The sequence below is a fragment of the Ixodes scapularis genome, unplaced genomic scaffold, assembly GCF_016920785.2.
Source record: "Ixodes scapularis isolate PalLabHiFi unplaced genomic scaffold, ASM1692078v2 PGA_scaffold1__304_contigs__length_218370807, whole genome shotgun sequence".
Classification (NCBI taxonomy): Eukaryota; Metazoa; Arthropoda; class Arachnida; order Ixodida; family Ixodidae; genus Ixodes; species Ixodes scapularis.
Window position 1 is genome coordinate 25,445,915 of NW_024609846.1, and position 15,422 is coordinate 25,461,336.

The window sequence follows — 15,422 nt, forward strand, 5'->3', positions numbered from 1 at the left end:
TCCCTTTCCGGAGGTGCAATGGGAAAGAGAGGGGCTTTGGTTGCCGGCTAGACGCCGTGAAGCAGCGTGCACGGGAGGGCCAAGTGGGTTAATTTGGTTGTAATGAGCAGCCGCAGACCATCGGAGACCGCTTACCCGGACGTTATCCGACGTGCCTTTTAGGCGGATTCCTCAAACTCGGAGCTCCGCTAGCCGGAAACTGTTTGCACACACCTTATCCGACTTGCCTTTTAGACGGATTTCTCAAAATCCGGGCTGGGCTAGCCGGAGACTACTGTGTCCGGACTTACTCCATGTTGCATTCTAGCCGTATTTGGCAAAGTCCACCTTCTTGAAGTCGGAGACTCCCTTTTCGGATTATTTCCTCGTTGAATTTAAGCTGGATTTCATTTCCCGGCCTCATTTCAAGCCGTCTTTTTTTTTGTTGGCCGGTACATTCCCTTTATATGCCACACTCCGTAATAACTAGGTGTTATTTCCGGACATAAAGCAAAAGAATTTACAAGAGCAGTTTTTATACCTCAAAAGTTTGAATTAATCATCTATTTTTTGCAGACAAATAATTTGCGAGGATTACGAATTCGGACATATATATATATATATATATATATATATATATATATATATATATATATATATATATATATATATATATATATATATATACATATATATATATATATATTATATATATATATATATATATATATATATATATATATATATATTGGGCTGCTAAATCTCGCCTGAACTTTTAATTAAATTTTGTGAATGTCGAATAGTGCCCGGTTTACTAAACTTTGTGCCTCTGGCATTTTTCTGTCCCTAGTGTGCTCAAACTGAAATTTGCAAACCTGCAACAGCTTGCAGATTAAACCCGACTTGCTCAAATTGTATACCGTGTTTCACAGTTTGATTCGTGTTTGCGTGCATTCTGAGTCTCGTTCTTCGGGTACTATTCACAGTACAAACACAGCTTCTGCAAACCATTTCTTTTCTGTCCTGGTATATTTCCCCGTATAGACCCATAATGTTAGAGCGTTTTTGCAAATCCAGTAATTTTACTGGTTTATGCAAACCGTTTCTTTTTTGTCCTGGTATGTGTTCTAATATAGACTTAGACTGTTCAATCGTTTTGTTTTTAAATTCCGATTCATTTCCTGATTTATGCAAACCGTTTTTCAGATTCCCAGGTTTGTTTTCCCTACTGTAATCGTACTGTTGTTTTGGTAAGGCATACTGTGCATACCTGTGCAGAGATGGGACTGCCTGCAAAGATTGATATCAAATGAACATATCATGTAGTATCTGCGGATAAAGAGTTTATCGAGTGTCAGAAAACAAGCGACTTCACAGCTAAAATAACCAACTACGCAGATTTTTGTCAAAAACGTTTTCGTTCAAGCTGGTATAAATGCCTTCAAACCTTGCTGTAAGAAGCGTGCAGACAATGCAGAAAATATACACGTGTGATAAAAATAAACATACTACAGTTCGTTAATTCTTTAGTCCGGGAGCCGCGACGACTTAAAGTGAACCTATGGGAACAATCAAACAGCATATGAAGAGATTATGTGACCAATCAAACAGCGTCAGGAGAACAAAGTCGTGGAGTTCATGTTTCTGAACATATTCAATTATGGGAATACGAATCAAGTGCAAACAAGAAACTAGGACTTGCACTCTTATTAATGCGAAAGTATTATATGTCTCATAGAGTGAAGCCGGCGAAAACGGCACGTTAATTCTCGGTGGCTGAGCGAAACGGCCCCTAAATTCACATTGGCTGGGCGATACGGTACCTAAATGCACATTCCCAACAAAACACAAAGAAAAGCACAGCAACGCAGATGCTTCGTCATGGAAGCCGGCGGGTGCACTCAAGGTCAACGGGACGCGCCTCAGAATTAAAACACAAAGAAAAGCTCAGCAACACAATGCTTCGTCACGGGAGCCGTCGTGAAGCCGGCTGGGTTTGCCGCGCCGGCGCCGTGGGGAAGCATGATGTCACCGCCGGAGCGCCTTGTGCGAAATAAAGAAATGGCGGGCTGCTTGTAGGATTGAGCTGCCTGTACGAGTGCTTTCGGATTTTTACAAGCAGTCTTAAGTGTCTTTTTGAATGTGTTTATGTGTGTTCCTGGTTGATTGTGTTCGTGCTTTCGACTGCTGCTAAACAAACAATAAAACGAAGTAGAATGAAAACCTGGCTAAACGTCTATGGACTTAACTCAAGGAGTTTCCACAGATCCACCAGTTTTTTTTATTCAAATATGATACCCTTTTCTTTTTTCTTGCCCATGTAGCTTTCATTCCAAGATCACTAATCACTTTCTATTGGCAGTGGTTTGAAAACTGTTATTATTATTATTATTATTAATATTATTAATATTTAATAGTCCCACCGACTCAATAAAATGTATGTATGTATGTATTATAATCATTAATATTACTACTGCATGTGGATGTGGATGAGGGAATGGTTCAGGAATACATAAGAAAGCTGAAGCCTACCATGTCCTCAGGTCACGATGGTATTCCAGCAGCACTTGAAAAAGCTTTTCACGAAATTTTCACACCCATCCTCTATGACATTTTCAACAACTCCCTACGAGCAGGAGTGTTTCCTGGCATGTGGAGAAAGTCAGTCGTTGTCCCAGCCTTCACCTTTGGAAGTCGTACCACTGTGTCAAACTACAGGCCAGTTTCTCTGCTATGTATATTTTCGAAGCATTTTGAAATGGTAGTCCACAAAACATTGTCCTTGCGTTTAAAAAAATGTGTTAAGTTCCAACCAACAGGGATTTGTATCAGGACGCTCGACATCAACAAATTTGATTTCATTTATGCCCATTGCATCCAAAGATGTGTGCCGCAGAGGCCAGCTTGACGTAGTCTCCTTTGATCTGAGTAAGGCCTTTGGCGTGGTTGACCATGGCATTCGTTTATCAAAACTTCGTGGTATTGGTGTCTGTGGAGGGCTACACAAGTGGTTTCAGAATTATTTGCCTAATTGAACATGTGTTGTGTTGCTCATGCGAACGGCGCGCCTTCTTTTACGTACAAGGCCACGTCTGGGGTACCTCAGGGATCAGTTCTGGGCCCTCTTCTTTTTCTATTTTTGTAAACGACGTGTGTAAGCAGAATGTAAACACTTTTTTGCAATATACTGATCATATTAAGCTATTTAAGGAGATCGAAACTGTCTCAGATTGCAAGTTTCTACAAGAGGACATAAACTCATTTAGCAAATGGTTTTCACTGTACGGTCTTCTACTAAACAGCTTGAAAACCAAGGTCATGTCCTATAGTCGCAAAACGCAAACATCATGTTTCCCTTACAGTGTTCTCTCGGACGTATTGCGCCGTTCTAGTGAAGTGCGAGACTTGGGAGTACTTTTTGACTCCTCCTTGAGATTCGATAGCCATGTGGCTCGTATAAGTACCTGCGCCTTGCGCGCGCTCGGTGTTGTTTGTCGAACGACTAGAGTATTTAAAAATATCCGCAACGTTTGTAACCCTGAACCGCTTTTTGACAAGGTCTCAACTCAAACACCCATCTCCTGTATGGAATGGTGGCTGTAAAACTACCCTCCTATGGTTGGGGCGAGTGCAAACCCAATTTTTATCCATTTATCGATATCGATATCGGCGCGATGAAACATCTCTATCACAGAGTATCAGTGCATTGTACGTCTTACAAATAAACAGCTTATATCACCGCAGAGAAAAAGCAGACCAGGTTTTCCTTTCCAAAGTCCTTCGTGGCATGGCCGACTGTTCAGAACTGCCCTCACAGACATCTTTACGAGTTCCTCGGACAGCGACCCCTTTGACAACATCTTTTTACTCTCCTCAGATGTTAAATATCCTGGGCCCCATGTTTCGTATGTGTAGGACATATAATGGCATTGCAAGTCATCTCAATATTTTTTGTGGAAATGAATTTGTCAGATCTCTCAGAGTCGTTTATGAGTCTTGCTGAACCTGTCGTGATTGTAATTTTTTTTATATAACATTTTAATAAGGTATATTCGTTTTTGCGACAGTCTTCTACCCTCCGTTTGGACCCTGTGTTCCGTTTTTTGCTTGTAGTGTAGGTCGTATCTTTCCGTCAGCATGCGTGATAGGTATCATGTGTTTTACTCAATGCTTTCAGTTTCTTTAATGTTTATTTTATTTTTATTTCTTAAACTTTTATTGCGGTGTGTAAGTTTCGGGGTGGCAGGGTTGTTCCTGGACACTTAATAAAATAAACTTAATTTTTAATTCTTTATTAAATTATTACTGCGTGCCTTTCATTTCCCAGGTGTACAAAATTTGTTTTTTCAAATTGTAATTACGTGCTGTTCATCGAATAATATATTGTACCAAACCACGTGTTTTCTTTTTTGTTTCATTTTAGAATTTTAATTGAGTTTTTATGTAATTGTACACTGTAGCAAGCCATTTTTTTCATTTTTAACGCTGATTTTTGTGCACTATTGCAGGGGCCGATGATCCGTCAATCCGTCTCGTATTTTGTTTTCAGTCTTTCTTTTCATCAATTCAGGAAGAGACAAATTGTTTGTATGGTATTGTCCTACCATACGTTTATTTTAGTGTTGTTTTAGCTTTCTTATTATTTGAAACTGGAACCAGTAGCTCACGATAATACCTTTACAGTCCCCGAATCAACTGATTGCGAACTAATTCGATGCTTGATTTTGTATCTGATCCTCGTAATGATAAAAAAGAAAACGGAGAAAAAAATATCGTCTATGGCCAACGAAAGACCCCAGGGATAAAGTTCTCGTTATCCTCATTTTGTGATTAGAGGTTTATGCCCTCTGAAACTTAGTTATCGGGCTGTCTCTCAGGGAACAGTACTACAGAAATGAAAAGAGTGAGTACCCTTGGGGTGATTGCCTTCCCTTTAAATCTGGGGATTTTAACCACTCTTTCACAAAGCTTGTGTTCCCGCCTTATTTTGTTTCTTTATTAAGCTATTTGTTTAGTACGTGCGGTCATCAATACATTAGGATTAGCTGAGACTCTAATACGTATTATGAACATTTGGAATGCTTATACATAGCTTTAGCTGTGTTGAACATGCTGAACACATAAAGTTAGCATTCTTACTAGAGAGTTTTATGCAATTCCATCATAATCAAACTTGCGAGCTTAAGAGCAAAGTCAAATGAAACGAAACCGCGTTGCCTTTTTAAAGTGGCATGTTTTCAGGATATTGCATTGTCGGTCTTTGCTGATAAACGAACTAGAGTATTGCAATTTTGCTGACAACCTTACACGGTTAGGACTTGTGACAGCTCAATAGGCAGATTGAGCCCCACTCCCCTCCCCCTCCTCTTCCCCCTCTCCGTGAATAATTCTTAGGAGCTGACATCCCACCCAAAGTAAGTCAACAAATCGAAGACGCACGAATGAGGTTCAGAGGGAGGGCATTTCTCCGACTTTCCTGCCCGAGTACCAAATTGATAGTCATACAAAGTCTTTTAATGGAAGGCCAATTTCGGGCACATGTGTACATGAAAGATAACGCTAAGGTAGCCTCAGCAATTATGTTTTTGCACCCGCCGTCAGCTCAACTCGCGGAGCGTCGCCTCTCCTCCAGGCGCCAAACTGTCCGTCTCCAAATCCCTTTTGGCAGACAGCGAATCAAATTTCAATGGAAGCGGCGACGTAGTGACGTCAGACGCGACGATCCGCTTTCTGGGAGACGGTCACCATTCCCCTAATCCTTTTCCCTATTTCTCCCCTTATTCTTTTCTCCCTACGCACTCTCCCGCTCACCCGCGCCATCTCTCAGCGCTCTCCCGAAGCCTCGCTCCCTTTTCAACAGGTGGAAAGGGCCAGCGGAGAGGGCCGGCTTCCGCGGCGCTCCCGCCGGCCAATGACGCGTCGGCGCGGTAGCCGTCACGTGGGTAGGAGGGCGCACCATATAAGCGGCCCGGCTCGGAGTTTGAACACAACGTCGGACCAGCAATCCGGACTTCGACAACTTTGACCTCGCCTGAAGCACAACATCGGTGAGTCACGCTCCCTATGGGGTACTCTTCATTCGCGATCTTTCTTTTGTTTAGAGTGGGTGGGTGGAAAGAGATAGGCTGCGTTCCTTCTAGGCTGGAAAGTTCGCACGTTTGTCTTTAGCCAAGGACCTCACCTTTAGAAATTGAAATAAAACAGTAAATGTTTAAGTAAGCAAATGTATATTTAGAACATGATACTATACTGTGCAGAAAAGGTTTTACTGACCACGTGCGTGAATAAGCATTTTAGGGTTGTACAGTGAAACGCTGGACAAACCGAAAATTCCGGATTTACGAATTGACGTATTCTTCTGCCACCGTCTTTATGTATTTACACGTGATAGTGTTCAACCCTGTTACGGTAATCATAAATTGTAATTATTCGTAGTAAGTCAAACGCCCATAACTATTTTATATTACTTAGATGAGGATTAAACGGACCCTCATATGACTATGCCTTTCTGCGGTTGAAGCTAAAAATTACAATTAAAGGCACCTTGAGAATGCTTACATATTCTCGTTTTAATTGTTTTCAAAAATACTATTTTGAATAAAAAAACTTTACACAGTAGCAGAATGCAGCGAGTCCTTTAAAGATACGAGGAGTCTCTATCTCGTCAAAGGTCTCAATATCATTGTCGTAAAACTGTGCATGCACATCGAAACTGGGAATATTTGACCAGGTTAAACGCACCACGAATTTGGTAGAAAAACCTTCCAGTGTAAAAGAGAGAGAGTAATAACTTTATTGAGAAACTGGTGATCCAAGGCGTCGGCCAAGAGCTCTTTAGTTTTAGCAGGTCTTCGGCCAGCTGGATGACCCAGTTTTGATCAGCTGGGTCGAAGCTGAGCTATATTTTTTTACATAGGGTTGATAGAGTATGAAGCAAGAACATAGTTCTGCGTTTATTTTAAACTTAATACTGTCATAAGATAGTTTAAAAAATATGTGACCTATCCCCTGAAGACTTGTTTATCTTAGGCTATACATTTGTTTATCTTAAAATATACTTTCCTGACTAATTGATGAATGCCTTCTATTGTTTCAAGCAATGGTTTGAAAAGTGTGTTTTACTTTAATTGATGTGTACCTCTCAGATTTGTGCACAATTTAGTTAGATAAAAATTGAGTCACCTGGGACTTTTTTATATATTTGAAGTAGGAGCTTGCAGGAATACATAAATTACGTACCTTAAATTTGACAATTACAGTTTTGAAAAAAAAAATTATTGCTTATTAAACAGTCATATCCTTCAAAGAAGAAACCTACAAGTTGAGAAATTCAACCTCGACTGGCGTGTAAACCGATATTTCACAACCAATTAAACTGAACTGGTAAGACGGTGAGGAATCAGTCGAAGTCAATTCACTAACTTTAACGTAAGGCGTTCTGCTTTGAACAGCCTGCCATAAAAATGTCTAATACTCCGATTCGGCAATGCGCAAATCAATTCCTGTGATATCGCGTTTACTCCTGCTTTCCGTTCTGTGCGTGTGATGTAATATGGAAAGTCAAGCATTCTGTATTTGATAAAACTAATCCAGAGCTACTTTTACCCAAGTCGCCAATGTTTAACTCTCTACATAGCTACACGCGAAATGTATCAAATTGCTATCAAATCTCTATACGTATTATTTATAATTCGTGAGAACAAACAAGAAAGTGCAAGGAATATAGCTCTGCTTTAAGACGTTCTTCCGAGCAAGAAGGCTCTTGAAGTAAAACATCGTTTAAGACAGGTGGCTTCAGTAGCCTTCATACTAAAACCGGTGTGTAACATTTAAAAAAGAAGAGGTACAAAATATTGTTTATAATCATCAATATGACACGAACAAACCAAATACAACCTGTATAATCCATGGTTGGAACCCCCTCCTTAACAAACTTGAAACGTTGAACATAGGTTCGACTCTGTTACGATAGATTATAGATCATTTCTTTCCGTGTTCGCAAAAAGTGGTGTTGAACGGCAAAATTTCGGTTTTCGCCGAGGAGAGGTCAGGTCTTTCACATGCGATTCTTTCCTGGACATTTCTTAGTTTGTGCATTATATAAACAAATATTTGATTGGAACTTTCTTTTCTATTAGGGTGAGCTGATTATTGTTTTGTGCACCAAAAATTACGACTTATGATAACGCTCACCAGTTATAGCAAGGCATAGCGAATATTCAGAGGTAACGTGAAAATTGAGCGTAAATCTGAAAAAAAAAATGTGTTCGCGTGTTGTACAAAACGTACTAAAAGTGAACATCAGCAATACGTAAACGTTGTCTTAGTCAATAACTTGTCTACTCTTACATGCTTATGGGTCAAATTGCCATTCGACCCTTCCTGGAATGCTCGTTTAGATAATGCGAGTATAAAGGCCGGAATGACACTCGACATTATTCAACGAAATTTCAAAAGTTCTCACCCCAACCTTAAAGGGATACTTCAACGAAATTTGAAATATTCTCGTGGCGTTCAAAAATAGGTTGAATATGATCCACAATATCCGTAAATGACAACCGTACGTTTGTATATTGAGCCTGGTGGCTGTATTTTTTGTTATAAGCGGCCCACTCTGGCAAGCGCTCGGAGAAGGCCCAGCGGAGACCACGTGACATCCCACACAATCGTGACGTAGGTCGCCTCTGGACGAAGAAAGCAACGGCGAGGCTGACGTCGAAAGGATGGCCTAGTCGTTCCAGCCACCGAAGCGGCTAATTTTGTACAAATTTCGAGTGACGGGTTAATCTTCTATAATCTTGTAGGGGGACAATAGAGACCTCTTCGACACACAAAAGGGATTCTCGGGAAGAGGGGAGTTCCTCCTTCCCCTCTTCTGTCGTCGTGGTCGGAGGCGAGACACTCACCGTCACTAGCTGTCAAGGTTCCTAGACGGGCATTACAAGCGAGGCGTGAGCGACGTCCACCAGGCGCTCTTTGCTAATTGTTTAATTCGTTTTAAAATTCCTTTTCGAGGCTTTTTTTTTAACAAGATATTGGTATGTTTGATGTGAAACTGCTCCTTTGAACACATATAGACCAAAAAATCAGCGCCGGAATTTCGTTGTAGTATCCCTTTAAACATATAGCTGATTTAACATGTGTTAGGACAACTTTAGAACATGAGCGTGTTGCCCGGAACCCTGTCTAAATAACCTTGATTGACAAACTGTTTCTGAGTTCGTCCTTCGAAGCTATGTGTTAAAAAAATGCTCTACTGGTATGAAAAAAAAAAAAATGAGTGGGATCTACTTCCCGCTCGTCGGAACTTAATGCGAATAATTCATTGTTATAAAAAAATAGACGTGTAACTGACAACTAGATCTACTTAAAATAACCTCATTATGTTTCTAGTCAAAAAGGCCCACGTTTTTGAACTGAGAGAGTACTCCAGTATTCAATATTAGAATGCACACAGCGCAAGTGGGCTGTCCCGAGGAAGATATGCTTTATTCAACCCTGCAAACCCCTTGCTTCAAAGCCCTCGGGCGATGCGGAGTAATTTATAGGTAAACGAAACAAAAAATGGGTCAGTGAAGGCTCACGGAAAATTGTTAGCCTTATATTCATCCTAAATATCCATTCATAAAGAGAGCGTGTCGTCAACCACAAATCGGATCCGCGCGTTGCCGACCGCAATGGCGGCTGGAAGCTGACTGTCGCGTTTTGCCAAACTCTCGAGGACTGAACTTTGATAACCACTTCCGGAGACCGCACGGCGGTTACCCAATGGCAATTTGTTGCTGACATAGTGTTCGGTTGACGTATTTGAATTCCAGCACCATTACGGTGGTTGCTGCTGTGTCGTAAAAGCAACGCAGCTCTCACACGTCCTCGGTGCAGCTGGCGAGGTAGAAGCAAAGTCAGAACAGCTAGCCGAGGCTCCGAACACCAAAGCCCGTCGACAGTCTTGTATTTTCCGGTATAACTTAGAATCCTCCTCTGATCGCCCAAAGTGACAGTTTCGTAAACGCGGCAGCAGTCGCGCGAAAGGCTGGAAGATATATGTACAGTTTTGGCGACGTTTTTGTGCGCGACTTCTAAAGAAAATAGGAGGCAGAAAAAGAGGTACATACTAGAAAGAGTTTAGCGGAACGCCGGCCAAATTGTTCTTGTGAGGCTTACAGGCCGAACGGTAGAAAAAAGATTGATGTTGAATCAATCGCTGTCAAAGGGCGTATTTTGGAATATTATAGCCTTCACGATTAAGTGGGCGTGTGGTTATTTTTGAGGAAGTGCTTTTTTTGTAATAGATTAGAAGGTTTGAGCTGAAAGGTGTGTAATTATAATGCAATTAAAATGCAAAGGTGCAAGCGAGCTGGACAAGAATGACGAAAGTAATCCCTGGAGAAGGGGAACAAGAGGGACAAAGGACAAACATAAATCTCCAAACACAGCTAGGTGACTGGTGAGCGACCGAAAAAATCCGCCTGGTCCGGGTATCGAACCCGGGACCTCTCAGTTACAAGTGGAGCGCTCTACCAACTGAGCTAACCAGGGGTTAGACGTCAGTAGAGCAAACGGGTTTTAACAGCTGCCACCAGTCGAACACCAACCAGGGTGAGGCTTGCAATTTAAGGTTATAATTATAATGCAATTAAAATGCAAAGGTGCAAGTGAGCTGGACATTATCGAACATGGGTTAATCGTCCTACTCGAAAAATATCTGAGGCACGTAAAACATTTTACAACGCTCCGAAAAAAAAAATCGATCAGGACATGTTTCCAGGTTTTGGTTTCCTATCATAGCTCATGTCATCTCCGTGTCAGCGAATCTGATCTCCCTAGCCAAAGCATGCAACTATACTTCGTTTCACATTATGTTCGGACACTGTCGACGATCCGATCTGATGGCACCAATCAGACAGCGTGTCAAAAGCGCACCTTCATGGTGTTCGTCATGTTTATGTACTTGAGCTGTCATCGCAAAAATCGATCATAAAAAAGGTCAATTGACTTGCGCATTGCCGCTGCTTGTTTGGTCCCATTAGCTCGTTGCATCGGTTGCGCCTGGATTTAAGCCTCCGAAACAAGGCACTCCACGCGCGGCCTCGGATTCCTCGTATGGCAGTGGTGAATCAAAGCATTAAAGGTCATCATTGCATTGTAATTTAAAAAAATAGGTCGTTATATTTCACCGCCATGGTGCCACACTTTCGTCTCTCCTGCGCAGAAGGCCAGGCAAAAGGCATTCCTAAGCTGAAGGCAGGAAGGCCTTTTTACCACGGGGAGCAGCACCGCTGGGGCGGAGATGTGTTTTAACAAAAAACACAAAAACGACGACAAAAAAAACGCGTTCTTATTAGTTTCTTTTTGTGTGCGTGAACAGCGTGAAATGTTGCACGTTCCTTATATTCGTGTAACGTGGACTGACTTGGTGGTACTTGATAAATACCAGAAAATGTCTGGTTTAAAACTTTCACCTATATTGAGTAATGAAAAGAAAAATATAAAAGTAAAGAGATGCATTCCAGAAAGTGTCTAATTTAATCTTTTCATCTAAATTTACTAATGAAAAGTACTAATAGGAACGTAATGCATTTTCTCAGTTTGCACCTTTATCAGAGACCAATGATATATGAAACTTCGTTATAAGCGATGCTTACTTTTCGCAGGAACGATTTGACCTGGGTAACGTGAATGTATGTAAACATTTTGTGTACCGAAACAATTATTGACGTTTGAGTATCACTCGCTAATGTCATTGGCATTGCTCACATCTTCGAATGTTAGAGGCGTGGCTGAAAACAAAAGGTGTTTATCGCAGATGGCCTAGTTGGCTTTTTCTAGATGGCATTACTTAGAGGAGGTGGCAACGTAGGCCGCTTACTGTAAACGCGCATTCGAAAGATTTAAAATAACGTTTTCTCAATGCACAGCTGGGCGACAAAATGAAAATCCGAATATGAAAAACGGACGTCTTCCGTATTGCTAGACGCATTCCTTCTTGCCGCACGCGGTTCCGAGAGCCAGGATTTGTTCTGAGCGTTTGGCAGTTCGGTGGGCTTCCCCTCAATATAACCCTAATTGCAGAGAAGCTGACCTACCAATAGGCTCTTTGAACCGCCTCTTACTGTGATACCGCGCTTGCATAAAAAAAAGGTTGAAGCTTTCGAATGCAAATTTATTTGAATACGTGCGCAAAAACATTTGTCGATATTAATTTAGTTTTTTATTCAGTTTTGTTGCTTCGGCTATATAAATTATACTTTTGGTTCCGCATTTAATCTCCCGGGATGCAACTGTGCCTGAGACGAACAACTTCGTTGACACCTGCTATTTCAATGCGCCGTACTCCGTATAAGTATAAATTGGTGCGCATTTCCATCTACAGTGCTGCACCTATACCTGATTCGAACAACGTCGTAGACATTTGCTATTGTGGTGTGCCGTACTCCGTATCAAAATAACTTGGTAAAGAGAAAAATCTAGAGGCCAATCGGACCTTCAGATTGAAGCACGTGAGAGCACTCCACGCAAAGCTCACGTCGGCGGTGCGTTGTCATATGCCTTGCAGCGAAGCAACTAGTTTTCAGGGATAGATGTTATACTTACACAAGTTCTGCGGAAAGGAAACATGGCGATTACTCACGAGGGATTGTAACACGCAAGTAGAAATAGGTATTGTTTTGAGAACTAAGGTAAGTTCAACTTTACTTGTAGATTATAGTAAACGAAAGTAAAAGCATACTTTGCAAACAAAGTTTATAATAACGAAGGCTAGATTTGAAGTGAAATGCGTCTCCACCGCAATGGGTGTTACGAGACGGGCAGTATAAAGGCTGGTTCCCACACTTGCGCGAGTGTGACCGAGGGCGGCTGCAGCAGCTTGCGACGTCAATCTTTTTACGGATCGCTGTGGCAACGGGGCCGTTGTAAGCGGTTTAAAACCCGTCGCCATAGCAACCCGTAGCAAGATTATAAAGTTACAAGTTTGAGTGGCTACATACTTTACTGCTGCGTGCTGCGAGTGGAGCACCCTGCTGCAGCTGGAACAGCTTCAAGAGCGGCAAGTGATGTGTCAAGCCGGCTGTGACCACTACAGCATCTGTCCCAAGAGGAGCGCTATTAATATCGAAGAAAAGTAGGGCCTATTCTAGCACTATAGTCGACATTTGGCGCAGTCGTATTTATTGCTCGAAATTGCTTCAGTGAGTTTTTTTTTTTTTAATTTTATAAATACTATATTTATTTTGGACGCTGAATCTCTCCTGGGCTAACCTCGAAGTTCCACTCACGCAGTCGATCTGTCGAAGACGAGAAGTGAAACGTCTAAACGAAGTTCAAGTCTGAGTTCATACATGACTTGACACACTGCTATATGTGTCTGGCATTACAGAGGTCTACAGAGCAGGTGTTGAGCTGCGTTAATATACGGTAGAGGCATTCCCTGGATTGTCAAATGATTTGCTTGCAATATTTTCTCAGAGAAAATGTGTTGAAAAAGTCTTTATTTAATTATATTGCGGAAAATGTTACATAGGTGTGAAAAAAGTCCAAAACTATAAATAAATTAATGTCGTTGAGGAGAGGAGTTCAAATTTAGAGATGATGGAGGCTGTACAAAACCAAAACCTAATTGAGAAAAAAAAAAGAAAAACATTCCACCCCTTGTTCACTCGTGAACGAGCGTTTGATGATCGCGTTGCATTCTACACCAACAATAAATAGGAATACACATTTTTCGAGGAAACTTTTTACCTAATTTTAAATCAACATTTTATAATGCATTTTGGTACTTTGCGCACTATTTAAAGCAAACATTGTTTATGTAAAGATGACTAGTATATAAGTGTATCTTATACTTCTTTCATTGCACCCTGATGTTTGACTTGGTGGCTGCGGACTTCTTTTAATTTCAATTTTAGCCCCATCTTCATAAGGAGAAACCTGCGATCTTGCCCAGACTAACGCACTTCATATCATTCTATACATTTTAATGTTTACGAGAATCACAGCCTACATGTGTTAGGTCACAGCCCAGCACGCGCGTGTTCATCGCTTTGGAATGCGAGCAGTGTACGCACCACAAGCACGAACGCTGAAAAGGGCACTGACCAGAAGCGTCTTTCTGTAATAGTCTCTAGACATTTTGTCAAATTCCTTAAGTACCAAAACGCATATGCATGGTGCAAGTGTAGTTACACGTGCTGGCACCTGAAACATAAACTTCTCTAAATAAATTCTAAAACAAATGGCATGTTCCTTCAGGTAAGACGAGCGTGTGGGGCACCTGTATCCACATTTCGAGGATTCTCCGTGGTGCTTGGGTAACTTGTCGAAAAATGTATTACTTGACTTGTCAACATTTCTTTGCCAGCGTGGCTGTCAGCTTTAGATACAAAAAAGAGCAGATTTGTTAGCGATTTCACGAAACTAGTGAGCCGCGGCTTGAGCGTACCGAGTTGCAAAAATGGTTTTCTCAAAATACCAATTGCTTTCATTTTTTTTTTTACTTTATCGAAGCTCAGCGCGAAGGCCAAGGTCATACTTAGGCAAACAGAGATTATAACTAGGTTCAGGTAGCATCAACGCCCAGGTTTTCTGGCTGTTAGACGCGAGAAAGGTGGGCGCGAGCGTACTCGATTGGTGGCCGCGCGTCTCACTGCCCGCCGGTGACGTCACGTTTGGGTGGCGGGGAAAACTGGGACAAAACTAGGGAGATCGATTTTCCAGTCTCAGCAGTGAACAAACTACCTATTTTTTTTAATTAGCTAGAGTGAACCTGGGGAACCGGGATAGCATTTCGGAATCAGGAAGTCATGAGCACTCAGATGATTCCTTAAAATTAGGTAGCTCAAAAAGTTGGCGGAGTTCCGCCTTAAGTAAGCCTGCTGGATATCTGTTGGAAGAATAATCCCTAGTAAACACTTAGGATTGCTTGAAATAGACCTTCGGGCCGTCAGACGAGCCTGAAAAATCTGCGCCTGCAGATTGCAAGCTCAAACATTTACTGGACGCAAAATTTAGGTGGTGCATTTTATCTGGTATAACTGGACGGCTTGCTGCCTTCCTGTAAAAATATGCGACCAACGAACTTGCTATGGTCAACGGCGGCCCTGTTCGCGAACAACCGAGTTGGCGATGGCTGTAACTCGTAGCGCCAGTTTCCAATAAGCGGTGACAGCAGAATATTTTTTTATATGAGTAACAAAGGCGCGTAATCGAGAGACAAAGGGAAATTTTTATATGTAGTCAAAAGGCTTTTAAAAAAAAAATGTAAAATTTGCAGTGACGGAAACCAGTTAATAAACAAGAACAAAAAAACTGGCAGTGATGACTTATATACACAATATATCGCATATGCTAGGAAAGATAGCAAAACGGGGTGACGGAGTAGTGGTTTTTCGGCCCCAAACAAGCTGAGTAGTTCATGAAAAAAAATGTGAACAACGCAGTCAATC

The 15,422-nt window shown here is 41.5% G+C and overlaps 1 protein-coding gene across 1 annotated transcript in view; it reads left to right on the top strand.

Moving 5' to 3' along the window:
- Positions 1-5,951: 5,951 nt before the first annotated feature.
- The window catches only part of LOC8053917 (prohormone-1), a 126,600-nt gene continuing 117,129 nt past the window's right edge, over positions 5,952-15,422 (top strand). Inside the window, exon 1 of the mRNA XM_002433414.3 lies at positions 5,952-6,026. The gene's annotated coding sequence lies outside the window, so the exon portion shown is untranslated. The remainder of the gene's footprint in view (positions 6,027-15,422) is intronic.